This window comes from Capra hircus, chromosome 24 (genome assembly GCF_001704415.2).
Source record: "Capra hircus breed San Clemente chromosome 24, ASM170441v1, whole genome shotgun sequence".
Lineage (NCBI taxonomy): Eukaryota > Metazoa > Chordata > Mammalia > Artiodactyla > Bovidae > Capra > Capra hircus.
Window position 1 is genome coordinate 7,139,303 of NC_030831.1, and position 27,872 is coordinate 7,167,174.

General features: G+C 44.7%; 1 protein-coding gene across 1 annotated transcript in view; it reads right to left on the reverse strand.

Moving 5' to 3' along the window:
• The window catches only part of SOCS6 (suppressor of cytokine signaling 6), a 33,986-nt gene extending 6,469 nt beyond the window's left edge, over window positions 1–27,517 (reverse strand). Inside the window, 2 exon segments of the mRNA XM_018039754.1 lie at window positions 21,701–21,891; window positions 27,363–27,517. The gene's annotated coding sequence lies outside the window, so the exon portion shown is untranslated.

The following is a 27,872-nucleotide window of genomic DNA, read 5'->3' on the forward strand; positions in this document are numbered from 1 at the left end:
GAGAAAACAAACATGTTTAGCCCCCAAAACAGGAATGCTGTAAAGAAAGTACCATTTATAATAAGAACTGAAAATCAGCAAATTCTTGATAAATTAGATCAATGGCTCAGTATCCAAAATGGATTATGTCTGGTGTGTCTGGAGTGTTACCCCAAACTCCCAAACCCCAGCAGGTAAACCTATTACACTTAAAGCTTGACCTAGTGGGTCAGGCCCCATTGGCTTTCTATGAATGGTATAAAATGCTAGTTCAGCTCTCTATTATTAGAAAAAAGCAAATCAAAACTACAACGAGGTACCAGATCACACTCCTCAGACTGGCCATCATTAAAACCTCTACAACCAATACAATATTGTAAAGTAAAAAAATAATAATAATAATAAATAAATGATAAATGGTTTAAAAAAAAAAAAAACCTCTACAAATAACAGGTGCTAGAGAAGATGTGAAGAAAAGGGAACCCCCTCCTACACCATTGGTGGGAATGCAAATTGGTACAGCCACTATGGAAAATAGTATGGAGGTTCCTTAGAAAACTAAAAATAGAATTACCATATGATCCAGCAATCCCACTCCTGGGCACATATCCAGAGAAAACTCTAATTCAAAAAGATACACGCACCCCTATGTGTATAGCAGCACTATTCACAACAGCCAAGACATAGAAATAACCTAAATGTTCGTCAATAGATGAATGGATGAAGAAGATGCGGTTTATAAACACAATGGAATACTACTCAGCCATTAAAGAAGAACAAAATAACACCATTTGTGGCAGCATGGATGCAACTGGAGATGATCATTCTAAGTGGACTAAGTAGAAAGACAAATACCGTATGGTATCATGCATATGTGGAATCTAAAATAGGACAGAAATGAACCTATCTGTGGAACAGAAAGACTCACAGACACAGAGAACAGACCTGTGGTTGCCAAGGGGGATGGAGGGTGGGGAGGCACGGACTGGGAGGCTGGAGTTGGCAGGTGTAAACCATTGCATACATAACGGATAAAAAAGGCCCTACTGTGTGGCACAGAGCACAGGGAACCAGTCAATATCCTCTGCCAAGCCATAATGGAAAACCGCCTCATCTGAAAAACAGATGAATCGTTTCTGAATAAAATGTAAGATGTTAAAATGTTAAAAAAACAATCCCCTGGAGTCATTTGGAGCGATCAGGGAGGGCTATCCAAGCTTCCCCAGCAGGTCATGTTGCCTCTAAAATTTTCTAACAATGGATGGGCAAGGAGAGCTCAAGTTCAACGTATAAGCACTAGAGAGACTCAAATGTGAGTCAACTGCATATAGAGTTGAATTTTAAAACTGCATTTTATTCACAGCTAACTTCCATTTACAAGTAATTCTTCATAAGGTCCCAATTTTGTGACATAATTTTAGTGACATTAAGTAACATTCAGCCTCAGTTCTGGCAGGCAGCAGTTGCAGTTGCAACCTTCTAGGTCCCCCAGTTAAGGATATACTAATCACTAGAAACGTGTGTGTGCAGACACAGTTAATGCAGTGAGGAAGACACACAGACTCGTCCCAGGGCTGGAGGGAAAACATCTGTGGCACGTGCCACATGCTGTAAGTCCAAGCTTCAGAGATGAATAAGGAGGTTAAGTTCTGAAAAGCAAGTCCAGAAGATGAAGAAAGATCCAGAACACGATGCAGAAAGGAGGCCTGACTAGGAGAGAATCCACGGCAGGATCTGGACTACTTGATCCTGCCCACAGGCACTGGACTCCCTCAAATCCTGCCTGCCCCGCTGCAGGTCGACGGCAACCTGAAACAGCTTCTCAGCTCCCTCAGTGAAGGACAGCAGGGGCTGAGGCTCCTGTCCTCACCCCGTTCCTCCAGTGCTCTCTTCACTCACCTCCCGGTGCTCTGAGAACACTATAAACACACTGCCACTCAGGGCCTGGGAGCTGGCTGCAAACGTCATACAACAACCCCCCGCCCCCAGCTTCGGTCAAGTCTTCCCGACGTCACTGTCTCGATGAGACCTGCCCTGATCATGCCATTCAGGCTATACGGCAAACCCTCTTACCCAGGACAACAGAAGTGTCTTGCTTTAACAGGCTCTCTGTCACCCCTCTCCTCTTCCACTCACTGATGTGTCCCAGGCATCCAGGACTGTGGCAGGGGCCCAGGAGGTACAGTGATCAAACACCCCGCCCACCTCCACTTTCCTCACACCTCACCTCAAGAGGTAATTCATCATCATAGGAAAAGGTTACACAGCTCCTTAACAGGGCCAATAAAGTTCTACACGGTCTGGCTGTCTTGGGCAATTTCTGCTCCATTCACATTCACCATATTCCCACTCAACATAGAACTTTTTAACATACTGCTCCTTGGACCTGAACTGTTTCCGTTTTCCTTCTCCTCTCTGACTAATTCCTTTGAACCTCAGCTCATCTGTCAATTCCTCAGGGAACATAAACTGCTCTTCCTGATTAGGTGGAATCCTCCAATTAGGGGATCTGAGGACACTGCACACCTCTCCAGCTTCGAATTTCCATCTGGGATGTATGTTTACATCTATTTGTGTAATTACTTGATTAATACCTATGACCCCAGAAGGCTGTAACTGACAAAAGCAGAGAGTAGTGTGCATTTTTTGCTCAGCGTGTTATCCCAGCACCCATCATGGATCTGGCCCACAGATAACTGGCACGCCACAGATAATCGCTGAATAAACAATGAAGTAAAATGAGTGCGAACACTCAAAGGAAAGGTCCACAGTGACAGACGACTTGATGCTGATGTACGCAATTGCCTCAACAGCAGAATCAGTAACTGACTTGGATGTGCAAGCATCATTTTTAACTCACCCTTACTAGGTCTGGCTTCCCTCATAGCTCAGATGGTAAAGAATCTGCCTGCAGGGTAGGAGACCCAGCTTAGATCCCTGGGTCAGGAAGTTCCCGTGGAGAAGGAAATGGCAACCCACTCCAGTATCCCTGCCTGGAAAATCCCATGGACAGAAGAGCCTGGTGGGCTGCGGTCCATGGGGTCGCAAAGAGTCAGGTACAACTGAGTGACTAACACTAACTAACTAACTACTAGGTCTGGGGTTCACACATCTCTGCTTCCCACTGTCGCATCCATTTCACAGAAAACAAGACTGATAACTATAGTAAAAGCACTTGGCAATTTATCCACTTGATGATAATTTCTTTTTTCAACTATAAATCCATATGCAACTTAATAATAACATTCAATAAACAAAATTCAATCCCAAACATGAGAAACACACAAAGTTCTATCAGGCCATATGGTCTTTTATCTCTTCCTTTCATTTTCTAGGCAAAGATTAAATTACTCTGGAATTCTTAAGAGTATCTGTTTTTCTGTTTGCACTTCCAAAAATATATGCCATCTTTTTATAGGACTACCATCTGTCTCATCATGCCTAAGTAAATGTTCTGAATTAGTTTCACTGCTTTTCTAATTGTAAAATTTTAAGTTTACACATGTATTGGCTTGGCCAAAAAGTTCACTCGGGTTTTTCATAAGTGCTCACAAGAAAACCTGAACAAACTTTTTGGCCAACCCAATACTTGAAAACGTGCATAAAGGTTCAAGGGGAAGTTTTAGACGTGAATACGCCACCCAGGCAGAAGATAACATCTTCAAATAATTTCACAATCTCTTTTTAAATAAATGATTGGTGGTAGTCATGCTTGGCATTGTAACACCTAATGAAAAAACTTTTAAAAGACAACATCAAAACTACCACCTAACCTTCAACAAACAAAACAGCTTTATTACTGTCAATTTTTACAAGTAAGGAAACTAGGTATCAGAGAGATAAAATCTGCCCCAATACATTAGATAACTTGCCTCTAGGAAAAACAGCAGATCAGACCTTAAAGCCAGTTGCTAGCACTGAAACACACATTTTCTCCTCTGACAGCGGCCCTGTTGGTTGTGCTAGCGTTGAAGTCAGTGGTTCCCAAACTTTTGGGTCTCGGGACCTCTCTGTCCTCTTAAACATTACTGAAGATTACAAAAAGCTCTGTCTGTGTAGGTTATACAGAAATCATTTCTTAACAGTCAGTTGCTCTGGAAATCTGAGAGCTTTTTTTTTAACCCTATTACATTCAATTCCTAATAGAAATTAAAACTGAGATTTAAAAATATTAATTCATTTAAAATGACAGTGTATTCATTACATGATAACATAAACCACTTTTCAAGAAAAATAGATACGTTTTCCCAAAGAATTCAAATTCAGAGAGAAGAGGCACTGTTTTACATGACTATAAATCTTTTCCTGTCCAATTTATTAAGACAACTGGACTCTCGTCGGTGTTAGTATTGAATGTGTTACAATATGTTGTCTTAAAGTGGAAGAAGAAAACCCAACCTCTGATAGAAGCAGAACTGGAAAGGCAGGGTACTTTAATAACCTTCCGTGTAACTGTGGGTGGTCTTCTTGTGATAACAGAACAAAGTCAGGGGATAGTTTCTTAAGAGTCAGTATTGCTGAGAAATCTATAACCATATCACTTTTTTTTTTACTCTAATACATTTAAATCTATTGGTCTAGGCCACACTTTGAATGAATCTCTTATACATTCCTGAGTTTTTAACATCATGCATTAGTTATTTCATCATACAATATGAAAAAATTAGTATTACCACTGATCTCATAAGCAAAGTCTTAAGTATTGCAAAGCTGCAAAGCCAAGAGTGGTAGGTAGAAGTTGTTTTGCAGTTGACTTTTGCTTGAAAGCTTGAATTTAACATGGGCAACAACCCTGTCAGTGAAGTAAAAGGCTGTACTTTGACCATTTATGAGAAACCATCTACTAAGCACTCAAGATGACTAAGCATAATCTGCCAATTGTTCTTTTAGGTAAAAGTAGCCCACCATGACAAAGCAGCTAGTTAAGTCAGTTGCTCACACAAGGCTTCCCTGTGGACACCTTCTTTTAGTTTGTGATAAAAGTGCTTTCTACACACTTCCATTTCATCATCCGCATTTTTAAAAGATGTGTACTCAGGGTCAAAATTTGATAAAATTAATTATTTTTATAGCTACATCAATGACATTCTTAAATGTAACTGGAATCTTCTTCTTACCACAAGTGCTTGGAGGTGAAGAACATATGGCCATCATGAAAGTTTAATACTATCACAGTTGGCGCCCCAGCCTTGTTTGTGAACAGGCACCATCATTTTTATTCACGGCACTTTTGCACCCTCAGCAGAAATGGCAAAAACAGTGGAAAAGGCAAATAATGTTTTAGCGTTATGATGAAAGAGGATCCACAGACCGTATTCTGAGGATTGATAAGTTAAAACTATCTGTGAAGACAGTTTAAAAGAGAAAGACTTTTAATGTAGGCAAAGCATCCACATAAAAAGTCAGCAAGACAGGAGGCTAGTTCACCGCTGTAAATCTCTCTGCAGGTCAATGTCCAGCCGGTCTTCCCGCACGCTATGGCTCATGCCCTTCCAGGTCAGTGCCCTGGATCCCACTCCCTGCTCCTGAATCTGTCAGCTCACTACCTGTCATCACCTTTACCTAAAAAAAGGGAAAATAAAAACCAGATACTAAAGCCTTTCCATGAAGGGAGAAATAGAAATGAGAGAAAGGAACAGACCAACAAAAAAGAAAAGAAGGGTAATGGCCAGTGTAAATGAGATGCCATGGAATTTAGGGCCCAGTGCTTGTTGCGGCAATAAATATGCAGGGGATATACCCAACTATAAGAAGAAAATGACTTTGAGAGCTGGTTTTTAAAACTCCAATCATATGTTATATGATATAATGTTTTATCAGTTGAATTATATCTGCTTATTTACTGCTTTACATCGGGAGCACTATCACTTGGTCACTAGTTGGACCCCTGTACCTGAAACAGCTCCTGGACACTGCTGACATTCATCCAAACTTCGCTAAACTTAAGATTCTTTTTTTTTTAAGTTCTTTTTATTTAAAAAAAAAAAAAGTTAATTGATTCATAAACACTAAATAAATGCAGACAGCTAAATTTTTTTCTGTGAAATTAGATGTAAACAAAACCACTCTAAAGAACTATGAAAACAGTACTTTAAAAAAAAAAGAAAAAAAAATCCATGCCTTTGTATGAAGACTGCTTTGCAAATGTGATTAACTTCTAATTTTACTTAAAAGTTAAGTGCCAAACTGGAAAATCATAGATGACGCATTATGTAAAGCCAGAGATGACATAATTCAAACCAAGTTTAGTCACCGAATATTTAAAGAAAGACATTGGTCCTACACTTGGAAACAAAGAGTGCATATTTACTTATTTTAATTTAAAATAAAATGTTTAAAAGTACAGTTTCATGCAGTTTTTCAATGAACTAGTAAATATCAATACTAATTATTTTCGGAAAAGATCCTCTAACAGAAAAGAATTTGTGAAAAAAGGCATATGCTAATAACAACTGACTGTGAGAATCAAGAAAAAGGGGGAAATGGATTTACGCAAAATAGAAATGCAAAGAGCTGCTGCTGCTAAGTCGCTTCAGTCGTGTCCGACTCTGTGCGACCCCAGGGACAGCAGCCCACCAGGCTCCCCTGTCCCTGGGGTTCTCCAGGCAAGAACATTGGAGTAGGTTGTCATTTCCTTCTCCAATGCGTGAAAGTGAAGTCACTCAGTCATGTCAGACTCTTAGCGACCCCATGGACTGCAGCCCACCAGGCTTCTTCATCCATGGGATTTTCCAGGCAAGAGTACTGGAGTGGGGTGCCATTGCCTTCTCCGAATGGGAAGAGCAGTTAACAATAAATCTATAAGAAATCAAAATATGTAAAAGTATGTGGAGATGCTATCAAAATTAAGCTGAAACTCAGATGAAATGGAAAATATTATGGCTGATATATATTATACCAAAATTCTATCAGAGGAGGCAAGAACCCAAAAGAGGCTGACAGCGTCAAAGAACCTGAGAAAGTACCCAGGAACTAGCACGGCCTTCTCTTCCCCTGAGGAGATAAAGTGACAAGTCACTGAAGACATACGTCCAATATTCCAATACTAAACTACATCCAATACTCACTAAACTACTTCAGGGCAGAGAGGGAAAAAATTGACTCCCAAATTTATTTTGAAGTCAAAAGAACATTGATACCACAACTGGACTAAAACAACAAATTAAAAAAAAAAAAAAAACACCCAAAACACCAATCTAACTTATGAATACCAAAACAGAACTCTTAAATATCAGCAAACATTGAGAGTGGTAGGGAGAAACAACTCAATAAGATAGATCCCAGGTTTGCTGGTATGACTGTGTATTTGTAAATCTACTAATATAATCTACCATAGATCAAGAAGAAATATTATGATCACAGCTGTAAATAAAAAGAAAGATCTGAAAGAAATAACATTAATTCTTGATTCGCCTCAAAAGTAGTCTTTGCAGAACAGAAACAGATGGACATTTAACACAATAACCATAACAAAATTATGAACCATAATGAATAAATGCTGACAGGCGGCAACAAGGATGCCAATTATCAATACTATTAATTAGCATTATTTTAACTGAGTAGCCAGTTAATCTGTCAACAGTAAGAAGCATAAATATTGGAAAGGAGGAAACAACTTATCATTATTACAAATGACATGATTGAATACTTGGAAACACAACAGATGCAGCTGAAAAACTATTGTGGGGGGAGAAAAGTCAGTCAAGTAACTACTTATAAACTGTATACACAAAAATCACTAGTAATTCTATATTTTTTAAAAAGCTGATAAGAAAATATAATAAAAGACTAGATTCTTCTTATAATGGTTTTTAAAAGATGGAGGGTCAGCATGGGGAACAAATGTACACCCATGGGAAAAAAAAAAGATGAAATTAATTTTTTAAATGTCCTGAACTTTATGAAAAAAATTCTCAAACTCCTCAGAAGGGAGCATAAAAGACCTAAAGACACATTATGTTCTTCAATAAAACAGTTCAATCCTGTCAAAATACTAGGCTCAAGACCCCATGAAAACATCAATGATGTTTTTGCAAGAAACCTGACAAGATGATGTTGAGCTGAAAAGAGAACTAAGGAAGACGCTGCAGGACAAATGAAAAGGATGAGCTGCACAGGATCACCACGCACTGTCAGAGCTCAGACCCGAAGGAAGGCTGGAAACTCAGGAGACAGACCACAACACACGGAAGGAGTCTGTGACAAGGAAGACAGCTTGAACTACTGGACGGAAGGTGGGTTATTAAGGAAGCGAGGAGAGAAGGCTGGAAAGCCACTTGAGCGCAGTGGGGAAAGCAAGACTCTGACTTCATTTCTTATGCAACTATAAATTTCAGAAGGATCAGATTTGCAAACAAAATAGATAACTGAATGAAAGTTGAAAGAACCCTTAAAAAACTTAAGACAACAAGTTTCTATGCATAACATAAAAGCTTGAATCCATAAAGGAAAAGATCAACAAACGTTAACAATGAAAATGTACGGCATAAATAAACCCAAAAAACAAGCTGGAGGAAAACTGCAAACACATATGTTGCTATCGTTTAGTCTCTAAGTCATACTTGACTTTTTTGTGACCTCCGTGGACTGAAGGCCACCAGGCTCCTCTGTCCATGGGATTTCCCAGGCAAGAATACTGGAGTGGGTTGCCATTCCCTTCTCCAGGGGATCTTCCTGACCCAGGGATCAAACTTGAGTTGGCAGGCAGGTTTTTTGTTTTGTTTTGTTTTGTTTTCCTTTAAAAACCACACTGAGCTATCAGAGAAGCCTACAAACACACATGACCAAGGATGAATTTCTGTCGCATAGACCATGCTCTTAGCAATCAGCAAGAGAAAGGTACACAGTTCTAGAAGCAAATGAGCAAAATATAAAAAGGAAAAACTGACACATAAAGGACAGAAGGAAAGTCAAAAAAGCAAGCAAGAGAGAAATCAAGAAAGCAAGAGAAGGAGACAAATTCAAGTGGCCAGTTAACACCCTAGAAGATTTTCAACTTATCTACCACAAAGAAATTAAAGGAATTCGGGCATGATGGAACTCTACTGATACACTGAGACTGTGGTGATAGCAACATGACTGAATGCATTTGTATAAACTCAACAGATTGTACACTATAAAGGATGCGTTTCACTGTATGTAAACTATTAAAGAGATGGGAATACCAGACCACCTTACCTGCCTCCTGAGAAATCTTTATGCAGGTCAAGAAGCAACAGTTAGAACTGGACATGGAACAATGAACTGGCTCCAAATCAGAAAACGAGTATGTCAAGGCTGCATCTTGTCATGCTGCTTATTTAACTTATAATGCAGAGTATATCATGCGAAATACTGGGCTGGATGAAACACAAGCTGAAAGCAAGACTGCCGGGAGAAATATCGATAACCTCAGACAGGCAGATGACACCACCCTTAAGGCAGAAAGTGAAGAAGAACTAAAGAGCCTCTTGATGCAAGTTAAAGAGGAGAGCGAAAAAGCTGGCTTAAAACTCAACATTCAAAAAACGAAGATCATGGCATCCAATCCCATCACTTCATGGCAAATAGATGGGGAAACAGTAAGAGACTTTATTTTCTTGGGCTCCAAAATCACTGCAGATGGTGACTGCAGCCATGAAATTAAAAGATGCTTGGCTCCTTGAAAGAAAAGCTATGACCAACCTAGACAGCATATTAAAAAGCAGAGATATTACTATGCCAACAAAGGTCCATCTAATCAAGACTATGGTTTTTCCAGTAGTCATGTATGGATATATGAGTTGGACTATGAAGAAAGCTGAGCACCAAAGAACTGATGCTTTTGAACTGTGGTGTTGGAGAAGACTCTTGAGAGTTCCTTGGACTGCAAGGAGATCCAACCAGTCAGTCCTAAAAGAAATCAGTCCTGAATATGCATTGGAAGGACAGATGCTGAAGCTCCAATACTTTGGCCACCTGATGCAAAGAACTGACTCATTTGAAAAGACCCTGATGCTGGCAAAGACTGACAGCAGGAGGAGAAGGGGATGACTGAGGATGAGATGGTTGGATGGCATCACCAACTCGATGGACATGAGTTTGAGCAAGCTCTGGGAGTTGGTGATGGCCAGGGAAGCCTGGCGTGCTGCAGTAAATAGAGTCGCAGAGTTGGACTGACTGAAACTATATGTTAACTTTAAAAATTCACTAACAAGAAAATTCAAAACAAAACAAGATAATATCCTTCACTGGTGAGTTTGAAAAAACTAAATCAATAACAACGCTGGCAAGGGTATGGGGAACTAGCCCTGACCATTAACTAACTCAAGTGTAAACTGGTACAACTTGTGGAGGATTACTTGAAAATATTTATCAAAATTTTAGAATTCACATATGCTTGAGTCAAATAATTATGCTATTAGGAATTTGTCGTTTAGATATATATATACACGCCAAAAACAGGGACATATGGAAAATGATGTGCTACAGAGAATTAAAAAAAAAAAAAACAGAAACTAATATTCCTCCATCATTTACCTAGTAATGGCCTACATGTGTGCGTGCTTAGTCGCTTCAGCCATATCCGACTGGGATCTCATGGGCCATGGCCTGTCAGGCTCCTCTGTCCATGGGACTCTCCAGGTGAGAATACTGGAGTGGGTCTCCATTTCCTTCTCCAATGACCTACTATTAGCAAATATAGGCCACATATTGGCCTACTATGTGCCAGGCCTTGGAATATACTGCATCTCATTTAATCCTCATAACCCAGTGAGTTTAGTTCTAGGCATAAGGAGTACCAAGTCTGACACAGCAGGAAGCACTCACCTGGAGCTAGACTGCTCCGGGTCACCTGCACCCCAGCTCCAACTTCATCAGCTGTGTCACCTTAGAGGTATCGGTGCCCATCACGCAAGTTAGCAGTGAGGTTTCAAAGTGCTCATAAATGTGATGTCCTTAAAAATGCCGCCCACAGATTAAGCGACACAGGTGTTTGCGGCTCAAGGCGGCAAGAACAAGAGTAACGCCCGCTCTGTACGAGTGGGGAAGCTGAGGCAGAGATCACAGCACTCGCCTCTGATCACACCCTGATTCTGCAGGATGATCCCCTTAATCTAAACTGCGCAAGACTTCTGCTGCATAATGCATTCTGGTCAAAACGTGGAACTGATCTGGATATCAGGAGCAACAGTGAAAACATACATCAACAGTTAGTGAACTAGTTCAGTAAGTTACAGTCCATCAATACCATGGAGTATTATATACATAAAGAAAAGGGTCCAAGAGACACTGGAAAAAGGCCAGCTACAAAAGAAAAGGCAAATATGATTCCATGTGTGTACTTATATGGTTAAATATATACAGTAAAGTCTCCGGGTATCAGTGACCACACGTCCAGGCGGTGGACATGGGATCAGGAAGCCACACCTGCAAGGAGATGTACATTTCCCACAGAGGACCTTCCCGTGACTACTGAGGTTTTACTTTATACAGAGCCACCACCACCCCCTCCTCCCCGCAGGCTAGGTAAACAGCGTTTGTCTGTGTGTTTTCGCCACCCGGGGTCACAAAAGCAGGACGCTGATGCCCTCGGGGTCAAAGGTCTCAAGAGCTTTCCTGAATCAGCCATCTCTGTGGACCCTCTTGGAACTGCTTCCAGTCCTCCCCAGCTTCCAAGCTCCTGATGCACCGGCTCCCCCACCCCGGGCCTGGCCTGGCCTCGCCCCCGGTACCCTACTCTCGTTTCAGTCTTCTGCTTCCCACTGAGACTCCCCCGGGGCTCCGCTCCTACCTAGCCCTGGCGCCTAACAACCCCTGGACCTGAGCTCACCCCGGACAAGGCATCCTCGCCACTCACTACCGCTTCTGTAAGTTCCCTTAACTGTGCTCACCTCTTTGCCTCCCTCTCCTGCGGTATTATCACTCCAGCTCACACACGTGTCTTCACACTGATAAAACACTGCACGTCCTCCACCAGTGTGAGGAGAGAGCTGCAAACCAGAGCTGAAAGATAAAGTCCTGACCCTCCAGGGCCTTCGATCCTAGTGCAGAATGTAAGTAAGCAAACATCTGCAGAAGGGTTGTAAAAGACACACATTTACAGCCCAAATGACGCTCTCATCCTTGAGAGGAGAGACCTCACTCCCCAGGAGGCAGAGGCTTTTTGTCACCCACTGCAATCACTTCTGCTGGTTGACTTACTTCCACCACCACCACAACCACCAACTCCAGGGGGATTACTGCGCACAAAAAAATGCACACTAATCTTCCTGAATCCTCAGAATAACTCTATTTTCAAGGTTCCAGCTTTATTTCTATTTTATAGAAGAGTAAACTAAACCTTAGAATGTTTAACAATTGGCCTGAAGTTGCAAAGGAATTTGCCAAGCAACAGACACAAGAGCTGACCGTTGGCAGTTTCTGATGACATGTCATTTTATCTGACTGCATTAACACTGTATGGAGCTGGAAGGACAAAGCCTTGTGGTTCTGAGCAGGACTCTGCAGTCACCACTGCCTAATGACCCTGGGCACCATGCCTCAGTTTCCTCATCTGAAAATGAGAATTTAAAAGTATGTACCAAGGGGGATCCACTTCTGGCGTGATGGAAAGGGAGACTGATAAATCTTCCCTGTAAAAAGCAGAGAAAAACTCTATAAAAACTATATAAAGTTTTTTTCTCTGTAAAAACTATAAAGCTTGGCCAAACTGTCAAGAGCGACCATTTCAGCATTTTAGTTAGTTAGTTAGTTCAGTCGCTCAGTCGTGTCCGACTCTTTGCAACCCCATGAATCGCAGCATGCCAGGCCTCCCTGTTCATCACGATCTCCCGGAGTTCACTCAGACTTGTGTCCATCGAGTCCGTGATGCCATCCAACCATCTCATCCTCTGTCGTCCCCTTCTCCTCCTGCCCTCAATCCCTCCCAGCATCAAAGTCTTTTCCAATGAGTCAACTCTTCACATGAGATGGCCAAATTATTGGAGTTTCAGCTTTAGCATCATTCCTTCCAAAGAAATCCCAGGGTTGATCTCCTTCAGAATGGACTGGTTGGATCTCCTTGCAGTCCAAGGGACTCTCAAGAGTCTTCTCCAACACCATTTAAAAGCATCAATTCTTCAGCGCTCAGCCTTCTTCACAGTCCAACTCTCACATCCATACATGACCACAGAAAAACCATAGCCTTGACTAGATGGACCTTAGTCGGCAAAGTAATGTCTCTGCTTTTGAATATGCTATCTAGGTTGGTCATAGCTTTTCTTCCAAGAAGTAAGCATCTTTTAATTTCATGGCTGCAATCACCATCTGCAGTGATTTTGGAGCCCAAAAAAATAAAGTCTGACACTGTTTCCACTGTTTCCCCATCTATTTCCCATGAAGTGATGCATTTTAGACATAAACTAACTGCATACAACCGAGAACTTATTCATAAAAACCACTAAGCATTGGGACTTTATGAAAATTAAAAACTTCCGTGCTCCAAAATGCAACATTAAGAGAAAAGAGAAGCTACAGATTGGGAGGAAATATTTGCTTACCGTGTATCTGATAAAGGATTTGTAGCCACAACAAATATATAAAGAACTCTTAAAACTGAATGATAAGACAACCTGTTCTTAAGTGGGCGAAAGATCTAAATAAGACCTTTTACCAAAGACATACAAATGGCTAGTAAGTACATGAAAAGGTGCTTGACACTACTGGTGGTGAGGAAAATGTAAATGAGGGACCATGACCCACCCCAAGACAGGCAAGACCTAGAGTCAGCAAGAAGGGAGAGAAAGGGGAACCCTCCCACATTGCTGGTGGCAATGTAAAATAGGCTGGCTTTTAAACATTCTTCTTTTTTTCTTTATTATATGGAAAACGATTAAAAGGCATAACTAGATGTGCACACCACAAAGACTTATGACAAGGCAGGTGCATTTCAGACCCCTAGGAATCACCCCGTGGCAGTCTGTATAGATCGTCTCCTTTATTTTTTCTACACTGTATAGTACTTGTGTCTTGACTTTTTTCACAAGTCAAATCAGCAAAGATTCTTTTAAATAATGATATTCATTAGTTGAAAACATCTTAATATAGTTGTAAAACATCACTTGGCTATATGCAACTCTTAAAAACATACTCTTTGACCCGATAATGCTATTTTTATAAATCCTGAATAGGAAAACAAAGCATAATAACATCTCCTGCATTTATAATGTAGTGAAAAGATAAATAAATTTAAATTTAAAAAATCAGAAACATTCTAATTTCCAACATTATGAGAACTGTAAACAAAATTCTTGCACATCTACACAATGGAACTTTAGGGAACCACTAAAACTGATATTTATACAGAGTTATAAATAACATGGGGGAAAAGTTCATATTGTTCATTTGTTACATGCAAAAACACAGGAAATGAAATCTTATGTAAAGTGTGGCCTCGATTATGTAGAAAGAATAGGGAGGAAAATCAGACCAGAAAGAAATACAACTGTCAACCGGATTACAGAAGACTTTGTTTAAGTATAATGTCCAATACCTTATTTTCAAAATATTTTACAAAAAACATGGAGTGTTTTCTTCAGAACAAGGTCTGTAGGCTTGTTTGTTGGTAAGGCACTGTTTAGAAGGGGATGGCTGAGTAAATCCATCAAGTCAGAGGAGAGTGCAAAGCCTTTCCTCGCTTTTTAGGCACAGCATGACCACCAAACAAAAAAGCATGTCAACAGGTAAAAACACTGTTATTATTTTTGCTGTATTAAGAACCTAGACAGCCTCCTCCTTCTCCTCAGCCCACTTAAAATAACTTTTTGCCAATCTGACATTACATTTTATTTAGTGTATATGTAGTCTGGACTGAAATAGTCAAAGTTTAAACGTTAAGAGTAATAACCCCACCAGCTCTTCAGTGGCTTGTATTCCACGGTTAATCACCGTCATTCCATACAACATTCCTTCAATTCCCTTCCCCCATTCTCACTCTGAAAAACTCTCCTGACCGAACCACAACCCTGGGGACACAGACTCTGCCTGCACCCTCCCCGGGAACGTGGCTGGAGAAACACGGGCCGTCTGGCTGGTCTCAGTGTGCAGTCACCTCCGTGAGCCTCAGGGGCAGCCTGAACGCCGCCTGGAAGTCACGTTCATCCCCTGATCCACTCAGCTCTCCCCTTCCTAGCCGAGCACGTCTCATCTTCCCTCAGACCTCCTACATCTCCCCCACCTTCTATCTCAGCTGAAGGCCCCGCTTCCTACTTCCCAGAGACAATCGAGACCTTCAGAAGCAAACGTGACTCTGCAGCGCCGCGGCAGCCCACGCCCACCCCGTCACCATAAACCCACGGACCTTTCCACGGCCGCTCCGCTTTGCGGCCGTCTCCTCCACCTGCCAACGAGTCCCCTCTGCTTGGCCACTCCTCAAAGATAAAAACCAACCATCCCCCCCTCCTCTATGCTTCTCTCTCTTTAATCCCCTTGCAGTGTAACACCTTGGGGGAACCACGCGAATACGTGAGGACACCCTTGCCCCCATTTTTCTGAAACTCCCACCCAAGACCTTCTCCCCGGCGGTTACAGGGACCGCTCTTGCCAAGGTCACTAATGCTGGCTGCGCTGCAAATCCAGCGCCGACTCTCAGCGCTGACCTCCCGCGGACCAGCAGCACCCCAGGCACGCTCAGGCGGGCACTCAGACTCTGGTCACTTCTCCGTCTGCACTCACGTCCCTCATTCTCACGCACGAGGTAACACTGATGTGCAGCCGGCTCCCGAACCGCGCCTCTGTGCAGTGCAGTTCCAGCCAGCTCCTCTCTGGACCCTGCCGCTGCGCTGTCTTATGGATACCTGAGACTCAAGCACGTTCAAAATGAAAATCTGGATTTTTTTTTCCCATCCCAGCTCTAAACCTGCTCAAGCTGCACTCTTTCCCACTTTCATTCATGGCTACTCCACTCTTCCAGTTGCTCAGATCAAAACCTTCAGCGCCATCCAGGGCTCTCCTCTTTCTCTCTCTCACATCCAATCTCAATCCCTGTCTTCAAACCACAGGCAGAGCCCTCTCACTTGTGGGTCCAGTCACCACACTGGCCATGGGCCTCACTGCGGCAGCCTCCTCGCTGGTTTCCTGCTCCGTCCCCACCCCCTCCACCCCCACATCTTCTCTCACTGTGGCACCGGTGCTCAGGGAACTGGCAACAGATGCCTGTTACTATCCTGAGTAATAAAGTCCTTTATCTCTGACCCAGGAGTCTCATGTCTTCTGGCAGCAGCAATGGAACGGTTTTTGGCTAACTTGGTAGCTTGCAAGTAGCATAAAATCTCTGACTCACTAAATAAGTGAAATGTAGTAAACATAATAGAATCGCTTTGACTTCTTTTAGAGTCTCTGATCTTTGCACAATAAGCTTTAAGAAGTCGTATGAATATTTGGATGGCTATAAAGGTAGATAAGTGAGTTTCCCAGGTGGCTCAGTGGAAAAAAATCCTCTGCTAATACAGGAGCTGCTACTGCTGCTGCTAAGTCACTTCAGTCGTGTCCAACTCTGTGCGACCCCATTGATGGCAGCCCACCAGGCTCCTCCGTCCCTGGGATTCTCCAGGCAAGAACACTGGAGTGGGTTGCCATTTCCTTCTCCAACGCATGAAAGTGAAAAGTGAAAGTAAAGTTGCTCAGTCGTGTCCGACTCTTAGCGACCCCATGGACTGCAGCCTACCAGGTTCCTCTGTCCATGGGATTTTCCAGGCAAGAGTACTGGAGACGGGGGATCAATCCCTGGGTCGGGAAGATCCCCTGGAGAAGGAAATGGCAATGCACTCCAGTATTCTTGCCTGGAGAATCCCATGGATAGAGGAGCCTGGTGGGCTACAGTCCATGGAATTGCAGAGTCAGACACAATTGAGCACGCACACACTGTGTTGACTTAAGTCTCTCAGTCGTATTGGATAATCAAGTTGGGAAGAATGGACTTAAGTTGCCATATAATTTAAAATTAAGAATGATGTTTATGAGTACAACAAAAGCTCTAATAAATTTTCAAGTTCCAACTCCCACTTTGTGGGCTAGATACAAAACCATACCGTGGCACTAAGTTTTCTGTGCAACACAGCGAATCTCCAGAGTCTCAAATTTCCCATATAAAATGAAGATGCTGATCTCTAAAACACATGAAGCTCTAAAATTATCTGATTCAATGAGAACAAAAATATGCAGAGACTTAGAAATTTAACCTGTAGAGAACTTTTATGTGAGCATTTCTAAATACATTTTCCTATTATTGTGTCCAACACATTCCTATTAAATATAGAAAAATTCATAAATTCAGTCATTTAAACCATCAGTGGAGCTAGTTTATAAGATTTGATTATTGAAATAAACCCGCTCCTCGATTTTTTTACTGAGATTTTAACACATTGGATTTGAAAAGTGTGTGTGCTCACTTGCTCAGTCGTGTCCAACTCTTCGCAACCCCATGGACTGTAGCCTGCCAAGCTTCTCTGTCCATGGCATTTTCCAGGCAAGAATACTGGAGTGGGTTGCCATTTCCTATTCCAGGGGATCTTCAGAACCCAGGGATTAAACCCACATCTCCTGCATTGACAGGCAGATCCTTCCACTGCACCACCAGTTACCCATTAAAAAGTAGTACACCTATTACCAATTCATTACTGTCTCCATGTATATACAGGCTAATTTTTAAATTATTTATTTTTTTCATTTATTTTCAAATTGATGATACACTATTTACTTTTAAACTGTTTGTTTACGGTGCTGGTTCTCCGCTGCTGCTCGGGCCTTCCCTCCAGCTGAGGACAGGGGCTCCTCTCGAGCTGCGGTGCGTGGGCCTGTCGCTGCGGTGGTGTCTCCTGCTGCTCTAGAGCACACGCTCAGGGGCTGGGCGCGTGGGCTTAGCTGCCCCACAGCACGTGGGTTCTCCCGAACCAGGGATCGCGCCTGTGTCCAGCACTGGAAGGCAGACTCTTCACAACGGAGCCACCAGAGGAGGCTGATCATTTTCTAAATGTACACATTTTTACACCTTTCCAGGCACTTACCAATGTCTTAGCTAAAAAACAGCAAATTCCCAAATAATCTCACCACTTTCACTGCCTACAAGGAAGTTGTAAACTATTGGTTAAACTACCAAGTAGGTAAGATCCTTTGAGAATTTTTGACCAACTGTTGACAATTAAGCAGGGCCCAAGCGCCGAAGAATTGATGCTTTTGAACTGTGGTGTTGGAGAAGACTCTTGAGAGTCCCTTGGACTGCAAGGAGACCCAACCAGTCCATTCTGAAGGAGATCAGCCCTGGGATTTCTTTGGAGGGAATGATGCTGGAGGTGAAACTCCAGTACTTTGGCCACCTCATGCGAAGAGTTGACTCATTGGAAAAGACTCTGATGCTGGGAAGGATTGGGGGCAGGAGGAGAAGGGGACGACAGAGGATGAGATGGCTGGATGGCATCACTGACTCGATGGACGCGAGTCTGAGTGAACTCCGGGAGTTGGTGATGAACAGGGAGGCCTGGCGTGCTGCGATTCATGGGGTCGCAAAGAGTCGGACACAACTGAGCTGAACTGAAGTGTCTGTCTGATATTTACTTTTATTCAGGGGCAGGGGTGCTGTACCAGTGTAATGATGAAGTTCTTTCACTACTTTTCATTCTTCCAAGATTTGTTTATACACAAAGTCTCTTAAATATACTGAACTAGTAAAGCAAAAATTTGTAACTCCTAGTGGCAACATGCACATAAAAATAACTGAAAAGTAACGCAACTGCTTTGACTGCGTTCAGCCTTTAGGTCTCAACACTAAGCTCCAATTTAAAAGGCAATTTGTCAATCATGTGCTCAAGTGCTTTTGCACAGAACATTTAAGTTTTTCATGTGATTTGCATTAGAGAGTAAGAGTTTTTAGCTATAACAATCTTTTCCTCATTTTATGTAAGTATACACAAATAAAGAATAGCACATTTGGGATACAAAAAGTAATCCACGTAAGATTTAAGAGTGAATGCAAACTTCATTCATTGATAATTAGTGATAAAGGAGATCCCGTAGAGCAATAATTATTCAAATAAATGATGCAGCCCTATTAAGTAAATAGAAATATCTTACAAAATGGAAAAGGTCATACACATTGTAAAATGATAAGTTAATTATCAAAAGTAATCACTAATTCAAGGCTGCCGAACAGGGGACCTCTCATACTTTTAGAATGATCCAAGTGAAAATAATTCATGTTGCCCACTGCAGACCAGCAGGTATTCCGTAAATTAAGTTCCACAAAGTTCAGTGGCGTGGGTGTGGCTTCACGACAGCACTAACTGAAAACACAATGAAAATCTTTATTTAAAGAAAAATCAGACGCGGGTTTCCCCCAAAGTAAAAGACTTTATTATTCCCTGATGCTGGCAAAACAAACACTTTGGACAAGCTTCTGATGAAACATACACTTCTTTATCACCACAAAAAAACCCACAAGGAATGTGGAATTTCCTGGCGGTCCAGTGGTTAGGACCCTGCACTTCCACTGCAGGGGGCCTTGGTTCAATCCCACCAGCCACTCAACCAAAACATTAAAAAATTTAAAAATTAAATAAACTTTTTAAAAAACACAAGGACAATGAAAACTGGAGTGCAAACAACAGCAGATGACAACAGTGTTACCAGCTCAGATAAATGAAATTTAAGCCTGCTACAAGGGCAGGCAACGAAAAAACAAACCTAAGAAAAAATATCACAAGTCCGAAACAAGAGTCAGATGCTAGCCGTTAAAAAGCGGGAGTGGAAAACAGAAAACAAAAACTCTTACAGCCAAAATTAAAATTCAATAGAAGAAAAACTGAGAAAATCCTCCCCCCCAAGAAAATCACAAAATAAACCAAACTAAATATTTGAGAAAACGCTAAAAAAAAAAAAAATTAACACTTCAATCTAGGAGACCCAACACTCAACAAAGAAGAGTTTTAATCGGGAAAAGAAAGCAAATGAAGGGGGGAAAAAAATTAAAGACTCCATGGAATGCTCAGTACACACACCCAAGAAAATAAATAATAATCAGGCACATTGTGGTGAAATTTTAAAATTTAGGTGATAATAGAAAGATATTATAAAGCTTCCAGAAAGAGAAAAAAAAATCACGCACACATGACAGGGAAAGAGATGGCAGCTGACACAGTGGTAACACTGAAAGCTGGAAGTCAGCCTTCAACTTCAGGAGGAAACCCGCTTCCAGTGCAGCCCACGTGCACATCAACAACTCTGCCTGAGCACACCCCCCACACCGCAACCACACAGCCACGTGACGGATTCCGGCCAACGGACTCCAAGCAACAAGGACACGAGTCACTTCTGGGCGAGACATCTCGTGCTAGCTTATCAGCTCTCTTCTGCACCTGCTGGGGTAACCCAGGGCCACCAGGTGATACGACGGGAAGACGCCAGGGGAGCCCCCGACAATGGACTTGGTGAAAGAGAGCAAGAAGCATCATTTACATACTGAGGTTTCAGACATTTATCTGCCACTGCAGCATAACCTATCCTGTGCCAACTAACACAGGGACCTTGCGATTCTCCAGGCAAGACCACTGGAGCGGGATGCTGTGCCCTCCTCCCGGGGATCTTCCAGACCCAGAGACCCTGGTCTCCTGCACTGCTGGCAGATTCTTTACTGCCTGAGCCACCTAGGAAGTCTGAACACAGCCAGACAACAAATCAAATACATAGAACACGGACATTTTCTGACATATAAGATCTCACACTTCATCACCTTTCTAGGAAGTTACAAGGATGAGCTCCATCAAATCAAGGAAGTAAACCAAGAAACAGAGACCAGGCAACGTCACCTAGAGAGAGGAGAAAGCAGCCTCTAGGTTGACAGCTCCTGCCGCTCAGCCTGTCTTCGACACTGTCCTTGCACAGACAGCCCTGCCGATTGCTGTCCCAGAGTCAGCTCAACTGTGACATCCTCCTTGAAGACACAGTCCACGTTCCCTGGATACCAGAAGTAATACATCCTGCACAGACGGCCAGGGGAACTGCATTCTGAAATCTGCCAGCAACGTGGTACGCGACTCAGGCACATTACGTAACCACTCTTACCTGCCTCCTCATCGTCTGCATGAGGATAATGTTATCAGAAGGTGCCCTCTAATTTGAGAAAGGCAGTAATTCTTCAAATGAACAAAAGCACTAAAATCCTAACATAATTCTTTTGTTTGGTATACGTTTATACACTCTGACAGTCAGTGATACTTGGTAGTAATGTTATTCCCTAAATATATATACATATATTTTTATGTTAAAAGCAATGTGAATAGACAGAAATGACTTTAATCAGAGGGACGATACCTTCAAAACCAAAAACACTTTCACTATTATTATAAACATCAAAACAAAAGGGAAATCACATGAAGTGACAAGTCTACCAGTAAAAAATTCATCTTCCGTTTTTTAAAAGAGTATTTATTAATCCTGCTGCTCTCACCACCCAGCGTGTTGCTAATGTGGCCAGAATACCACCCATCACATAAGAACAAGAGAACAGCAGGCAGCACCAAACGACAATCTGTAGCACCTGCTGCATACACCTTTTCCAAATAGTTCTAAAGAGTAACATTAAACTGGTTTTGCCAGAACTGTTATCTAAGAGCAGCTCCATATTCCACTGCGTTCTTGGAAGAGACACTTTACAAACAAGCATGTCCATAACCTCACGCTGCCACTAAACCGCTCCAGACAGACAGACGTCTCTTCACACGACCAGACTCACCTGGCGGCAGACTTCAGGACGGCATGGTGATGCCGGCAGGAGTTTTCTGATGCTCGGATGGCTTCGGCTCCCAGGCCTGCAGAGATGCGGTCTCGTCTTCAGCGTTCCTCGTTCTCTACTACGCAAGAGTCGGCTCCCCAGGACGATGGAATAGCCACCGCTCCCCAAACATAGTCTCCAAGTGTGATGTCCTTTGAATAATTTTAAGAAAGAATTTCAGTGGGATGGCTGTTAAGAGTGATAACACAATATTAAAACACACAGTAGTAGAACAAGAGCCAGGGACCTTGTGGGCGGCCGTGGGCGGTATGTTCCTGCTCAAGATTTCCCACCAACCGACCACGATGACCCGGGGCCAGTTAGCCCACCGCTGCTCACACTGTCAAAGTGTCAGTCACCCAGTCATGTCTGACTCTTTGCGACTCCATGGACTGTAGCCTCTGTGCATGGAATTCTCCAGGCAAGAATACCGAAGTGGTTGCCATTCCCCTCTCCATGGGATCTTCCCAACCCAGGGATTGAACCCAGGTCTCCTGCATTGCAGGCAGATTCTTTACCACCTGAGCCATGAGGGACGCCCCACTGTAGCCACGTGTAATCCCCAAATTCTAGTAGCTGCACCAGCAGTACTTCTGTAGACTCCCATTCTCCTTCCTCTTTTATGTCCATTTTTCTCATTTTCTTCGTTTCATATCTTTTCCCCACAGAAGGTTTCTTTAGCAAGAAAAACCAAGTCTTATGCAGATACTGCAGGTTAATCAGAATACTTCTTTTAACTAATCACGGTATAAGTGAATTGAAGTCGCTCAGTCCTGTCCGACTCTTTGCGACCCCATGGATTATAGCCTACCAGGCTCCTCCATCCATGGAATTTTCCAGGCAAAAGTACTGGGTGGGTTTCCATTTCCTTCTCCAGGGGATCTTCCTGATCCAGGGATCGAGCCTGGGTCTCCCGCACTGCAGGAGGATGCTTTACCGTCTGAGCCACCAGGGAAGCCACCAATTATGGTATAGCTTAAACTAATTATTACTATTGTGGGTGCTCAGTGGCTAAGTCGTGTCCGACTCAGTGATCCCATGGACTGAGCCCACCAGGCTCCTCCGTCCATGGGATTCTCCAGGCAACAGTACTGGAGTGGGTTGCCATGCCCTTTTCTGGGGGATCTGCCCAACCCAGGGATCAAACCCATGTCTCCTGCATTGCTGGTGGACCATCTAAGCCACCAGGAAAGCCCCTTACATGCATTATCTCACTTAATTTTTACACCGATGTGGAGGAAGGCACACTAGTATTATTTTACAAGAAGATAAATAAGATTTTTATTTTAAAAATCACTGCCCTATAAAATCACAGGGCTGAAATTCAGGCCTTGATCTGCAGCCCTATGAGAGCACACCTTCACCAGCTATGCTCAGAGCCACCTAGGTCTCTAGCTGGTCTAATTCCAAATGAGTTCTTCCTTCTTGCCCCATCCTGAGGGTGCCAGAGGTTCCAGACAACTGAAGTCTCATCCCACCAAGTTCTGTAAGGCAACTTCAAGGGAAACGTGCCCTGGGGCGGATCCTCTCCTCGCACTCCAGGCAACTGTGATTCCAGACGAGATGGATGAGCCAGCCAAGTGTGTGAGTGAATTCAGACAAACACCTCGGCCCGACAGGTAGAGGTGACTCTTCCCCACATGTGGCTATGTAGGCCATGGAGTTTCAAGAACTCAGGCCTTACTAGTGCTATGATTTATCCAGCTGAGCAGATCAGCACAGCCAGGGGTAAAGAAGAAAAACACAAAAACCAACAGACGTCCAAGACCCAGGCAGCACACCTCTGCCTTTACTGTGTGGACAACCACGTAGAAACCACAGGAGCTTTCTGCACCCCACGTCCCCACTCAGTGGACAGGAAGCATGAGGAGTCTGAGGCGGATAGAGGAGAAAGACCACAGGCCCAGCCCTCCACAAGGAACTCAGTGATGAACCTTAGATCAGAAACACACGAACTGATAAACGGGGTCCCTGAAGGAGCTATGAGGAATGGGAGCCAGGGAAGGCTTCCCTGAGACGGTGACCCTAGTATTACGATCCGAGGATGAACCAACCCCAGGAGGAGCCACTGAAGAACAGCCCTGTGCAAGGTGAGGACTGAGACGCAGCCTGGAATGCCGAGGAAGAGAAGGGCTGGACCGTGACCGCACTGAGGCAGAGAGTGGGTTCTTCAAGACCAACTGAGGAGTCAGGCAGAAGTCTCATTTGTGACAATGGTAAACAGTTTGAATGTCACTTTACACAAAACATCTGCGTACTCACAGTAACTCTGTCAGATGGATTATTACCCCCATCTTAGCCCCAAATGAGGAATAAAACTCCGAGGGAATATACAGTGTATTCAAGGTCACAAGCTAGCAATGTACACATCCCCCTAAAGACTTAACACCTCCAAAACATCCTCCGTGTGCAAAGGGAGCGTGGAAATCTTCAATGACTTATCTATCTCCGACTATTCAACGTCTATTCTTCAAACATCAACAAGGCCAACAGTCACCCAAAACAAATGTCACAAAAAAGTAAATGTAAAGTCTGTATGAATCATCAAAATCGACCCTGACATCGGTTTAACGTGAAATGTGCCCTTAGTCCAAAAGTCTTCCCTACTTAACAGATAAAGCAACATGTTATGGAGCATAATAAACTAACCATAAAAACACTAATGACAATTTCACTCTCAGTACACTTTAGAACACGGCCCAGTGTTGCTTCTCTTTTACTACCTGGATAACTCTTTCAATCAAGCTAGTCATACAAGAAAGTTTCCCCTTATCATGACACACTAATTCATAAATGCCTCCCCTGCAAAATGACTTTCACAATTTTATGAAAGTAACTGGACACCACAGATGTGCCATGTCCTGAAGTGGAAGAAGTTAGGAATGAGGACGGAGAACTGAAATAGACAATCTTCATTTCCCATAAAAGAAGCAACAAGCAGAAAACAGCAAAAGGCGATCTTTTTATCTCTAGGTCATTTACCTACCTGCCCTTTTTAAGTATTAAAATAGATGCATACACATCCATTAGTTACACCAGATTATAAATAACATGGGGAATCTGACCTCACGTGTGTGTGTTAGTTGCTCAGCCATGTCCAACTCTTTGCAACCCCATGGATTACAGCCTGCCAGTATCCTCTGTCCATGGGATTCTGCAGGCAAGAATACTGGAGTGGGTAGACATTCCCTTCTCCAAGGAATCTTCCCAACCCAGGTTCTGAACCTAGGTCTCCTGCATTGTGGGCAGATTCTTTAGCATCTGAGCAACCAGGGATGCCTCATACTTCAACATATTTGTTGAATACTTGACCTCATATTTCAACATATTTGTATGTATCTTGTGTGTGTGCATGACCCATTTTGCACAACTGCATGTTTATGAGTGAATAATAACAGTATTGACACAAACTCAGAAATGATCCTGATAGTTTCCTTTTTTTTGGAGTACTGTATTAGTCGCTCGGTGTGTCCAACTCTTTGCGATCCCATGGACAGTAGCCCACCAGACTACTGAGATTTCCCAACCAAGAACACTGGAGTGGGTTGCCATTTTCTTCTCCAGGGGATCTTCCCAACCCAGGGATCAAACCCAGATCTTCCACATTGCAGGCGGAGTCTTTATCATCTGAGCCACCAGGGAAGCTACATTATAGCTCTGAAATAAGATCACACGATTACTTCCATGAGCCAAATCAAAGGAAATACTAGTAAAAAAACAGCTTCTTGAAAACTGATCACAAGGGAGAAAATTACCAGAGTTTTCTCTAAAGAGTGATGGTTACCTAGCAAGACAGGCTTTAAGAAGATGCTTGCTTCTGCTCCCTAAAAAGAGGGCCATTAAAAGGAGCCTGAGATGATTAGGAATCCAGTCAGCACAGCTGAGTTTTCCTCCCAGGGCACTGCCCAGGTTGGCTGTAGCCCAGGTCAATGGCACCTCAACCCCTGCTTGGCCACTCCCCTACAAGGTGCTACAGGGGAGGGTGTCAGGTGACACCCAAGGGTGTGCCCCTGGGTCCTGGGGAGGCCATGTCTAAGGCCTGCCCACCTTCCCAGTAAGAGAAGGGAAAGGGGCAGTGCCAGGTACTTCCCACCAATTCAGGAGGTATTTAAGATCGTAAGGGGAAAAAGTTCTTCAAAAGAGATACTGAAGGAAGGCCCCCAAAAGGTAAAGGTTTTGGTGAATAAGATGGGGGATCCTATCCAGACGGGTAGAAAGTACTTGCCAGGTCACAGGTGAGCTCTTCTAAGAATCCTAGTTAAGTCCAAGGCCAGTCTGACAGCCTCCCCAAAGGCAACAAGAAACCATGAGGGACCCTGTCGGAACCAAAGGGCTGGTCACATATTCTGCTTGGAGCAGGCGTGGCCTCTGAAACTTAACCATATCCATGCTACCTGATGCAGAAATACTGAGGAATAAGACCGCACCGGAAGCAGATCACAGGCTGTTTCCAGGTTTTCTCTGTGAAACTTGATAAACAGCGCCATTCATGTTTTTAAATAAAACATTCCCCACAGCACTACATATTCCACTGAACACTCATTCATTCAAGTAAGCTAAGTAGATTTCATGTTGTGATATTTGTTGCTTTAATCAGAAAAAGAAAAAAAAAGTCAAGATCACTGCACACCTACTGCGGCTGGGAACACCTCTGCCGTTTCATCTTAAAGGAGAGGGCAGTTTACTTTTGTTTGATGACAGACATGTGTGCAGCCAAGGACCGCAGTCCATGAAGAACGTATTTGGGCAACGTTTTATGTCTCATTCACATCGTAACTGTGATTACTACGTTCTCCATCCTCATCCACAGTAAAGTGGCAGGTCTCCTTTTCCAGGGCAGACGTTTCAAGAAAACATTCGTGGAACTGAATCCAACATTATTATATTTCACTACCGGAAGCCTGAGGTCTGTCCCCATATTCCCACCTGGCCCTGAGTTCCAAAAAGTGGGGCTGGGAACCCCGAATTCCACATGCCGACTAAACGTGAAGTTGGCCTGCAGACGACCGCACACGTTCCAAGTTCTGGGCCGGGACCTGCCCCGGGACAAATGTCAATAGATGTGACCCAGAAGGGAGGCACCAAGGTGTCCGCGAAGCGAACCGAACGCCGCGACTCGGCCCGGACCCGGGGGCGGGCTCACGTCCTCCCGTCCCCACGGCCACGAGGGTCCGGCGGCGCGTCCCCGCGCGGAGCCCACCGGGGTCCCGGCCACGCCGCGGCCCGGGCCTCCCGCGCGCGCCCGCCGGCCCCGGGGTCCGAGCGCGCAGGCCCCGCGCCGCCGCCCCAGGCCTCGCCGAGCCCCGGCCTCTCCCTGCCGGGCTGCGGGCAACAAAGGCAGCGGCCAGGGCCCGGCGCGCGCGGAGAAGGGCCAGAGGCCGCGGGGTCGGGCCGGCGCGCGCGGCGGAAGCAGGCCTCGGGCCTCCCCAGCCCGGCGCCCCGGCCCGGCTTCCCGGACGCCGCTCCCCGCCGGCCCGAAGCCCGCCCGCGGACCCGCCGAGGCCCTGGCCGCTCCCCGGGCCGCCCGCGCCGGAGCAGCCCCGCGCCGGCCCGCGGAGCCGCGGCGCCCCCGGCGCCCGAGGGGAGCGGGCGGGCGGCCCAGCCCCGCGCCGCAGACGCTCACCCGGCGGCGGCCGCTCCGCGTCCTCGCCCCGCGCCGGCGCGACTGCCGCGCTCGGCCCTGCTCGCCCGCAACTCCGCCTCCCGCCGCCTTCCTCCTCCTCTTCCTCCCGCCTCGCCGCCTCCTCCAGGAGCGGCGCGCCGGCCGCCGGCCCGAGAGGAGCCGCCGCCGAGGAGCCGAGCGGGCCGCCCCGCGCCCACCTCTCGGCCCGCGGCGCAGGCAGGCGTCGGCGCGGGGGGCGGGCCGGCGGGGCGGGGCGGGGCCGGGGCCGGTGCGCGCCGGGGTCCGGGCGCCCGCACCCGCCCTCCGGGCGCCCCCGGCCCCTGCGCGCCGGCCCGCCCGCTCATCCGCCGCCTTTGCAGCCTCGCCTCCGCGGCGGCCGGGCGGACGTGGGAAGGACCGTGTCCTCGGCCCTCGGGCGCCGGCCCCGGCCTCGTCCCCTGCGGTCGAGGGTCCGCTTACCTGGCGCAGTGACCGGGACCACCCGGCCCCCGCGGACAGCGGGACAGAGTG